The sequence below is a fragment of the Amblyomma mixtum genome, chromosome 6 (assembly GCF_055824585.1).
Source record: "Amblyomma mixtum isolate Tamu chromosome 6, ASM5582458v1, whole genome shotgun sequence".
Lineage (NCBI taxonomy): Eukaryota > Metazoa > Arthropoda > Arachnida > Ixodida > Ixodidae > Amblyomma > Amblyomma mixtum.
Genome location: NC_143017.1, coordinates 110,275,410 through 110,284,550, shown reverse-complemented (window position 1 = coordinate 110,284,550; position 9,141 = coordinate 110,275,410).

The window sequence follows — 9,141 nt, the reverse complement described above, 5'->3', positions numbered from 1 at the left end:
TCTCTGTGTTTACTCTGAAAGGCTTCTCTCTCTTTTATTAAAGGCTGCCGATTTATCCAGCTGTTTTGTCAGAGTGTCCACACCTAAACTGAAGAAGCAGAGAGGATCAACAGACCGCCACCTTGGGGCAAAGATTGAAAATAGGGTAGTTGGTATCTATTCGTGTTGCCTACGACAGCTTGGTAGACAGCTAGAAGTTGGCCGATTGGTGTGTGCAGCTGTGTTTATCCAGAAAAAGATCTAGGAATCTATACATACTGTAGGTCACACAGCCACATTTCAAGAAAATAAAGAACTAAATTTAACAAACCTTTGGCAAAATTCAAGGGTAATATGACACATGCGATGGTTTCTAATGTAGTTACTGTCATCATGGTTAAATAATGCAGCGTAACAAAAACGACGACAAATGAAGAAGTAGACAGGACAGCTGCTGTTCTGCGCGTCTTCGTTTGTTTGTCCTCGTTTTTATCGTGCGGCACTCCTTAACCACGGTCAACCAACAAGCCCAAACAGCCACTTCACTGACATCCACTGTTCAGAAGCAGGTATCCTTTTTCTGTTGCTGTGGTTGGCAGTTTACTGGCACACTTTTTAGTTTTTTTTGGTGGAGAACACTTTCATTGACTCCTGGGCTGGTCGATATCTTTGTGACTCGAAACAAAGCACCACATCTTTAGAAATTGTTTGGTCCTCATCCCCATTCTGTGCCCTGTTGTGGTAAGTGCACACATGCAATGATTTGCAGCTGTCCTCTGTGTTCATTTAATCTTATATTTAGGTACTGCCCTGTTTGAACAGGACAAAGCAAAATGGTATTAGGCATCCTGTCAACATGGCAGGAATTTAGCAGTCAAATGTTTTGTATTGCAGGTTCAGCCGCGGTGGCCGTGTTTCGATGGAGGCGAAACGCAAAATTTTTGCTCGTGTGCTGTTCAGTGCACGTTAAAGATCCCTCTTTTATCCCTTCCCTTACGGCGCAGTTCAGTTGTCCACCAAGATGTGAGACAATTACGATGCCATTTCCCTTCCTCAAAAACCAATTTTTTTTTCTTTTACTTGCCCTGTAGGCTGCTGAAAAGTGATTGAAAGTGTGAGCATTGTACGCTGTCCACTAAGCTGTTGTCTGCGACATATGTCAATTTCGGATTACGCTAGAAGCCAGGACTAAACAGGTGACGCAGCAGTGGCATTCTGTGATTCGACACAAGTTAACCTGAGAACCTCCCGACCAGCTCAATAAGCATTTGCCCCGAACAACCATCCCATTCAGAAACCTGCCTGCCCTGTTGCCATGACTGGAACCAAAGTGCGCATTGTGTGCAACTTTAAATTGTGATTAGTCAAGGAAGTTAAATTTGTGACACGAGAATCGGGTGAACTTTTGTGTGATAAAGCAGCCAAAAGGCCACAGCTCGTTATCTAATGGAATGCTGCACTGCATATGTGCTTGCCTGAAAGCAGATTCACAGTACGCTGTAGTACAAAATGTAATGTTCTGCAGCTGCTTTTTGGCAGTTCTTGTTGTGCTGCTCTGCTCCTTTTCTACTGGGCAGGCCTGCTTCCCACAGAGGTGCTGCTGCACTGCGTTGTAGCATGGCTCACTGCAACATGCTCCTGTTGCACACTCCTGCCTGGAAACCAAGTGAAATGCAGTGTCACATGAACTACAGCACAGGAGTAGTAGAATGCAAAGTAGTGTGTGTTGTTTCCTCTTTTCTGTTTTTTTTTTAATTTCATGTCATTTTGTGCAGTTTTGCATGGGGCTATACTGCAATATAAGAGAGTGTGTGTACATATAGACCTTTTATCACAGTTGTCTAGGCTTAAGAAAAAAAAAAAAACTTTTACCAGTGAGTGCATCAGGGTAGAGTTGGTTAGTTGGGGGGGACGTGCACAAAACAAGTTCGCTACTGTGCACTTTTGCTGGGCGCTCCTTAGATTCGACTGCACTGCTTACAGGGCCGGTGGCTTTTCTGTATAACCTGTGATTTTGTAGGGCACACTTGTTTGCTTGCTCGATTCCTCATTTTCGTTCACTGCAGCTGGGGGGCGAAAACGCACGCGATGGCCGCAGTTGGTGCTGTGATGGTCGCGTTGACATAAAAAGCCTCAGGTAGCAGTGGAGATCTTTTCCTAAGCCGCTTGGACATCCTGCTGAACTGTGAGACCGGAAGCCTGTAAGCACTGTATTCCCGCAATAGGTCAGGCTCTGGAGTTTTGAGGCATCATTTGAAGCAGAACTAAAGGAACTCTAAAATGATTTTGATGGTCATATTCTAATGAAACAGATCTGCAGAAGTGGTCTTTGTGATTATTCGAGTCATATTTAAAAGCTGTGCAATTTACAATTTTATTTTTAAAAATTCTTAGAACTTGCTGCTTGCAACCGATTAGGGCGACTCCTCAATACATTTTTAGCCACCCCTCCTCCTCTGACTTGGAGAGAGGATTCTCGGCAAGACTACTCACTGGGCATGCCCAAGTGATGTGAGTGGAGTGGGATGGGGAGGGGGTGGGAAGGACGGCACTCTTGACCATTTTTTTTCTGGTGCTTTGGGGTGTATGCATTGAGGAGAAGATGAGGAGTATCATTTTTAATTCATTTTTAATTGCCGATATGTTAATGAAGCTAGCTAAAAATTCTTGCAGTGCAGTGATGAGTGATGGAATACCAATCTATCATGTGCTTTTCCTAACCTTAATGAATATTGTTTCATGGCCCTTTTAAGGGCACTCTATTATACTCTTTCTTCCTTCTGTCTGCGAAAATTCGTCCATTGCATAGGCATTGTCAAATTTGTGTATGGTTCATTGTTTATTTACTCATCGAAATTTTCTCAGATTCCTCAGTTTGCTAGATCACATTTACAGCCTCACCATGTAAAGCTGTTGCAAGTTTGCGTAGCTATATGTCACTTTTTCTATTCCGAGATGTTGCAGCAAAGAAGCGCAAGTACTTGGTTTTGACACTATCGTGCTGCTGGCGCATGGTTGGTTGAGTTTGTGGGTTGCTTTGGAGGCTGCCTTCCTAGTAGCAGCAGTGGTGTGGCATCACATGCTAGCCAAGAAAGCCATTCGTGTCCTTAGCAGTCAGGTATCTGCCCTGTACCTCGTCTGCTACCAAATGGGTGCCAGCATCTGCATGCCTGCTCCTTTTAACAATTCTCATTTTGTTGTTAGTGTTTGTTTAGTCTGGGGGTTCTGGCTTTCAGTGAAAGTTCCTCAGTATGTTGTTTCTTACGCATAGTAATGTGAGGTTGGAAATTTGGAGCGGGGACTTTTCATTGGTCCACCCATGCTTCGTTTGATGTTCTTACTGATCATAAGTTCATAGTGTTCATCATTCCATTGTTCTGAGGTATTCCCTTTAGATTCTGTGTTACCACACACCGACACAGATGAGAGGGTATTTTGAGAACAGTGGCCAAAGCTTTTGATGTAGGCAGCACGCTGTGTGTGTCCCTTCCTGCCGTTGGCTGCTGGTCTACCATAACAGCACGCAGTGTTTATCTCGGCCTTTTTTTTTTTTCAGCTGTCTTTGTTGTTTGGAAAATCTGTTTGGTCAGAGTGTCCTCGATATGAATGGCACAGACAATGTGCATTGGCACGCTTTGTGAGAAAAAATGTCACTCGGGTGGAATTGTCTGCAGCACAGTGAATTGGAATGCTATCGCCACTTGGTAAGGCCTACAGCAGGAGTTTTGTAGTTGTGGCAAAGCTGTGTGCTGTGCACTACTGTGTGTTGACCTCATGGGGACACTGGGCACGGAGCAGGAAAGTTGCTCGATACCTCCTCGAATTTATTTGTGACATTGACCTCTGGACCTTGATACCTTGGTACGAGAGGTGCTTGGGCAGAATTTCCTGCTTTCTTTGCAAGGCTACTTTTGCTTTAGGTTTTGAAATGTCAGGTTAAACAGAGCCGTCCTTAATTTTGGCCTTTGATTTAGACAGCCAGCAATCATAACCCCAAAACGCTACAGTCAAGACATCTAGTCATACAAGGACAGGACACCATTATAACAGGACAAGAATTAAGTATTGTTAGGGTGGAACCAGCGGAACACAGACGCAGGACAAGAAAAAAGGAGGAACACACACCACACCGCTGGTGTGGCCAGCGGTGTGGTGTGTGTTCCTCCTTTTTTCTTGTCCTGTGTCTGTGTTCCGCTGGTTCCACCCTGACAACATTATGAACCAACTAGCCCAGCAATTTACGCTCAAGAATTAAGTAACATGATCCTGAGAAGTCATATGGGAGTTTGATAAATAGCATCATCAAAATCGATTACTGCATTGTTACTGGATAATAAATGCTTTCCCATATCTCTTCTGTACCATTGCAGTCTTATCAATTCTGTCATTGAATATTTTCATGTTGGACCCTAGCCTAATTTTCTGTTTCTTTGTACCCGATCTGTGGATACTTCCCATTTATCCGTAGTACACATCAGATATTATTTCCTAGTGCTGTTCTTTTCTACTTCAAGCAAAGCAAAATATTCTAGTTTTTATTTTTTTCATGCACCTGTCCATCTTTGAGGCATATTTTTCTCCAAATTTAATCATGCCAGGTTTGCAAACGTTTTGTTAGGGTCTCTGCTTTTATTTATGGACATAAAGGTAGCAGTACTATGCAGGCTTATGTTGGCCGTTTTGTAGTCTTGCTTAGGTTACTTTTTTCTTCCCACATGACACCTAATGAACAGTGGCCTACTTGTCATAGGTATTCTATCTTCAGATATAAGCCTCATTCATGTTAAAGTAATGCAAAACAGAAACATGCAACGTGAGCTGAAATGCTGTCTTTTCCTGAGCACTTCCAGGTAACGCGTGGCATGGCTGACATAGGTGTACAAGTAATCTTTTCAGCTCCACAAAAGGCAGAATTGTACATTACACCTAGCAGTATTGCTGCTTTGTGAGCATACATTTTTTGCATTTGAAATGAGTGATTTTGCAGTTTATGCAGGTTTTATTTTATGTGATCTGGAAAAAATGATATTGCAGATTTTTCATTTTTATTGCACAGAACCAGTGCCACCATTGCACTTGTTTTCTTCAGCTTTCTGAGTGTCCAAGGTTTCTTTTAAAATGCAGACTTTCAATAGAAAAACATTCATGGGAACCTTGGCTGCAAGAAAAAGCACCAGCAGAAACAAAACTGTGATGCCGGAGCATCTTGAAATTCTAGTATTGTAGCAGGCCTTATTTATTTACATGGAAACGTTTAAAAACCTCATGAATATCGTTCACTGTAAAGGAATTAAACCAACTGATGTATCATTTGATTGTTATTTTTCTTTGATATGCATTCCGCAGATCTTGCGAAGCATAACTGACACAGGATTGCTATAAAAGGAAACCAGCGAAAATAGACTCAAGACAAGAACAAAGAAGGCACACACCACAACGCTCGGGCGGGGGAAATCTAAACGTGAGCGTGAGCTATTGGAGGCATTCCTGATCAGAAAGAATAAGCAGAAATGCGTCAGTGAGCCGTCTGTGATTATCACCGAAAAAGAGTGCAAGTTTTTATCATTATAGTAGCCATGTCACCATGTGGTGCGCGAAGTGTATTGTCTGTAGGGTGTGTGCGCAGGCAGGAAATTCTTTTAAATTGAGCAATTCTTCATCGCAATAAATCAGTTGTAAGTAAAACCAGCGTTGTGGTGTGTGCCTTCTTTGTTTTTGTCTTGCGTCTATTTTCGCTGGTTCCCTTTATATGCAATATGAACCAACTAGCCCAGCAGTTTGCACTCCTGAACAGATTGCTACTTTTCAGCTATAGACACTTGCATTTTGTAATTTTTCTGGACTGTCTGATCAGCACATTCTTCACAGACTTTTGTTTCACAAGCTTTCCTCCTGTAGTTGTGGCATTGACTTCACTGGTACAGAAAAGGAAAAAAAAAGATGACTCGGTGAAAACGTGTTGGATGGCTTGTAAAATCAGGAAAAGTTGCTGTGGTTTTCCAAATCACTGTGTTGCAGAGTGATCTTTGCTGGGTAGACATTGCATCACTGTGCCCTTTTCCTTCTTCTTTGATGAACTGTGTTGCTGTGAACAACTTAATTTTCACTGAGCTGCTTTTTTTTTATTTTGTTTTTGTCAAATGACTGTTTTTCGCATAACAGCATCCAGTACTCTTATGTCACTTAACAGTTCATCTGCATATTTCATATGCGCTTATTGCATAGACAAAATGAATTTACCTCATGTGTTGAAACAGAAAAGCAAGACCGTTTTAATGAGAAATGAGCGCATTTGCACCTTGCTGTCTTGTCAGGTTCAGCCACTGATTCGTAGTGTCAGAGTGTAACACATTACCAAAAGTGTTTGCATAAGTTAGGTTAGGTTTATGGGGTTTAACATCCCAAAGCGACTAAGGCTATGAGAGACGCCGTAGTGGAGGGCTCCGGAAATTTCGACCACCTGGGGTTCTTTAATGTGCACTGACATCGCACAATACACGGGCCTCTAGGATTTCTCCTCCAAAGAAATTCCAGCCACCGCGGCCGGGATCGAACCCGCGTCTTTCGGGTTAGCAGCCGAGCACCATAACCGCTCAGCCACCGCGGCGGCTGTTTGCATAAGTGATGTGATGTGTAGCCCAAAGCTTTCTCTACACATTTTGGCACAGGGATTTGACTGAACTCAGCAGTGAACAGCCACTATCATGTTGGCAGCTACTGTGCTTGCCTTGGCAATGAGAAATATGTGAACAGTGCAGTGCATGGACTTATTGTTATCAATGTACAACCATGAACCAGTGGTCTCTAGCCCCATAGTAGTGCTCTTGGGCAGTTATGACATGGTACATGCAGATGCAAATGCCACGAGTGCATGCGTGACCTTCAGACAGTTGGAACAATGTTGGACTATATGCATATCTGCAGTTCCTTAATGTTGGCTACGAGGATGGCAAATATGCAGGCAATCAGAGGCAATTTTTTAGGCGGTAGGCACCTTGTGTACACACACCTCTGAAGTTGTTGGGGATCCAAAAGCTGGTTTGGAGCAGTGTGCCAGGTGCCATCTAATCGATTAGTGAAATGTTTCGATTAGAGGCTTGAACTTGCACTGTGACTGTGAAAAAAATACTCATTTTTTCTTTATTTATATATCTACACAAGAGAGCCAGGTTACTCAGAGATTTTTGTTTGCGCAGACCTCTTTTTGTGCGTTCTTGTTTGAACTGTGTGCTTTTTGTCAAGGGTGTTTGCTTGTACCCCTACAAGTTGTGGAACCAGAGTTCATTCCAGTAACCGCAACAGATTGAGGGGATGCCGAGTGGTGCTCACAAAGTTTCTTTTTTCACAACCAAAAGTAGATGTTGTCGTACCACGTTGATGCTCCTTGCAGTAAACTGCAGTGGCACTGCCCATTTCACTCCTCAGAGTTGTACAAGCAGAAGCTTTCATTGTGCTGTTCAGAGCCATGTTATACACAAGTTATTTATTTTCACTTTTGCCTTTGTTATACTCAGTACACTTTTGTGTCATACCCGATTTTTGTTTACACCAGTGAGTGTGTGTGTGTGTGTGTGCGTGCCTGCACATGCTAGATGCATTTGTTGAATTGTAAGCGTGCTGCCTAGCTGCTTGCATGTGAGCGCTCTGTTGCAATGCCCTCGTCCCCTGCTTTGTTAGAGGCTGTTGTCTTGATGCTTAGGTTGCTGGGTGCTGCATCAGGTTGGACTTGGGCAGGCCTGTAGCCGGCAGCAGGTGCCAGCAGTGGCTGCAGAGCGGAGACCCTGAAACCATGTGGAACTCCTCTTTGGCAATGCTTTCATTCAGCTGTTCAGGACTAGAGGAATTCAGCAACTTTTTTTTTTTTTCCCCTTTCATCTTCTTTTTCACACAGCCACCATAGTTTGGTCCTCTTACAGCTCCACTCCTCACTAGCTTTTACTCTGTGCTTTGCTACGCTCAGTGTTATTTTGCTGGCGACTGTTGTTTGTGCAATATGTTTTAGTTATGCAATATTATTTGATCATGCTCGGGATTCACTTGATGCTGTAAATTTGCTGATCTGGGCATGTACAAAGAGACCATTAAAAGAATGCAACAGCTCAGAGCTTGTGCATGCAGTTCCGGGTTTTATTTTATTTTTATGTGGCACTTTTGTGTCTTGGTTGGGTTTTGTGCGAATTCTGCATCACACCAGCAATACATCTGCCACATGTCATGCAGGGTCTCTCTCTATCACCAAAAGTGGCACTGTCTGCCTGCTACCTGTTTGCTTCCAAGCCATGTAGGGAACACGTCTTTCCACTGCGCCCTTTACTTACGGTCTCCCCATCTCGTGTGCTGATGGGCGACATTGTGCATTCTGTACATTTCCAACTGTGTTCTTATGTGTCGACATTACAGTGGAACATCCTCTGATCTACTGTCGCGGAGAATAAAGCGAGACATGGTTTTCTTCTGTGTTCTTTACTGCCTTTTATACTTCACCTGTGTAACAACCTATGCTGCAACAGGTGTTTATATTTTCAAAGAACAGCTTTAAATAACGTGTAACTCTGCCAGTAAACAGTAGCAGCCATCCTTATGCACACAGGCACAGTAGCTTGTTACAAGACATAAGTTCTTTGCTCAAGCTAATTTTCACAGACATCACTTTAACATGCAGCTTAATTTCTCAGCTGCACAAAGCATTAATTTTTTCAGAATCTTTATGGTGAAAAGTAAAACGTGTGGTAACAAGACTGCAAGGCACAACGGCAACACCAACTGTAGCAGTGGACCTGCAGGCCTCAAATTCTATCGCTAAATAAAGTTTTACCACTACCACCACCTGATGCTTGAACTGCAGCAATTGGTGAAACACTATCTGTGTTTCAACATAATGTGGTGGTGTGAGCTTTTCACAAAACGTTAAGATACTCTAGCCAAGGCTGGTCTGTCGCACTGTGTTTGTGGCAGCGTGGACTGGCCAGAACCTCACCAGTGGTGTCTATCGCAGCCTCAGAAATAACGCTTCGATATATTGAAGCTGTCAAGAGCATGTCATAAAGTGGGAAACACCAAAGGGATAGTTTTCTGTGCTGTTTGCTCATCCTACCACCAGAATGCAATCCGAACATAAAAGCAAAAGTGGAATTTGGGGATTTTCAAAATCGTCACTCTAAA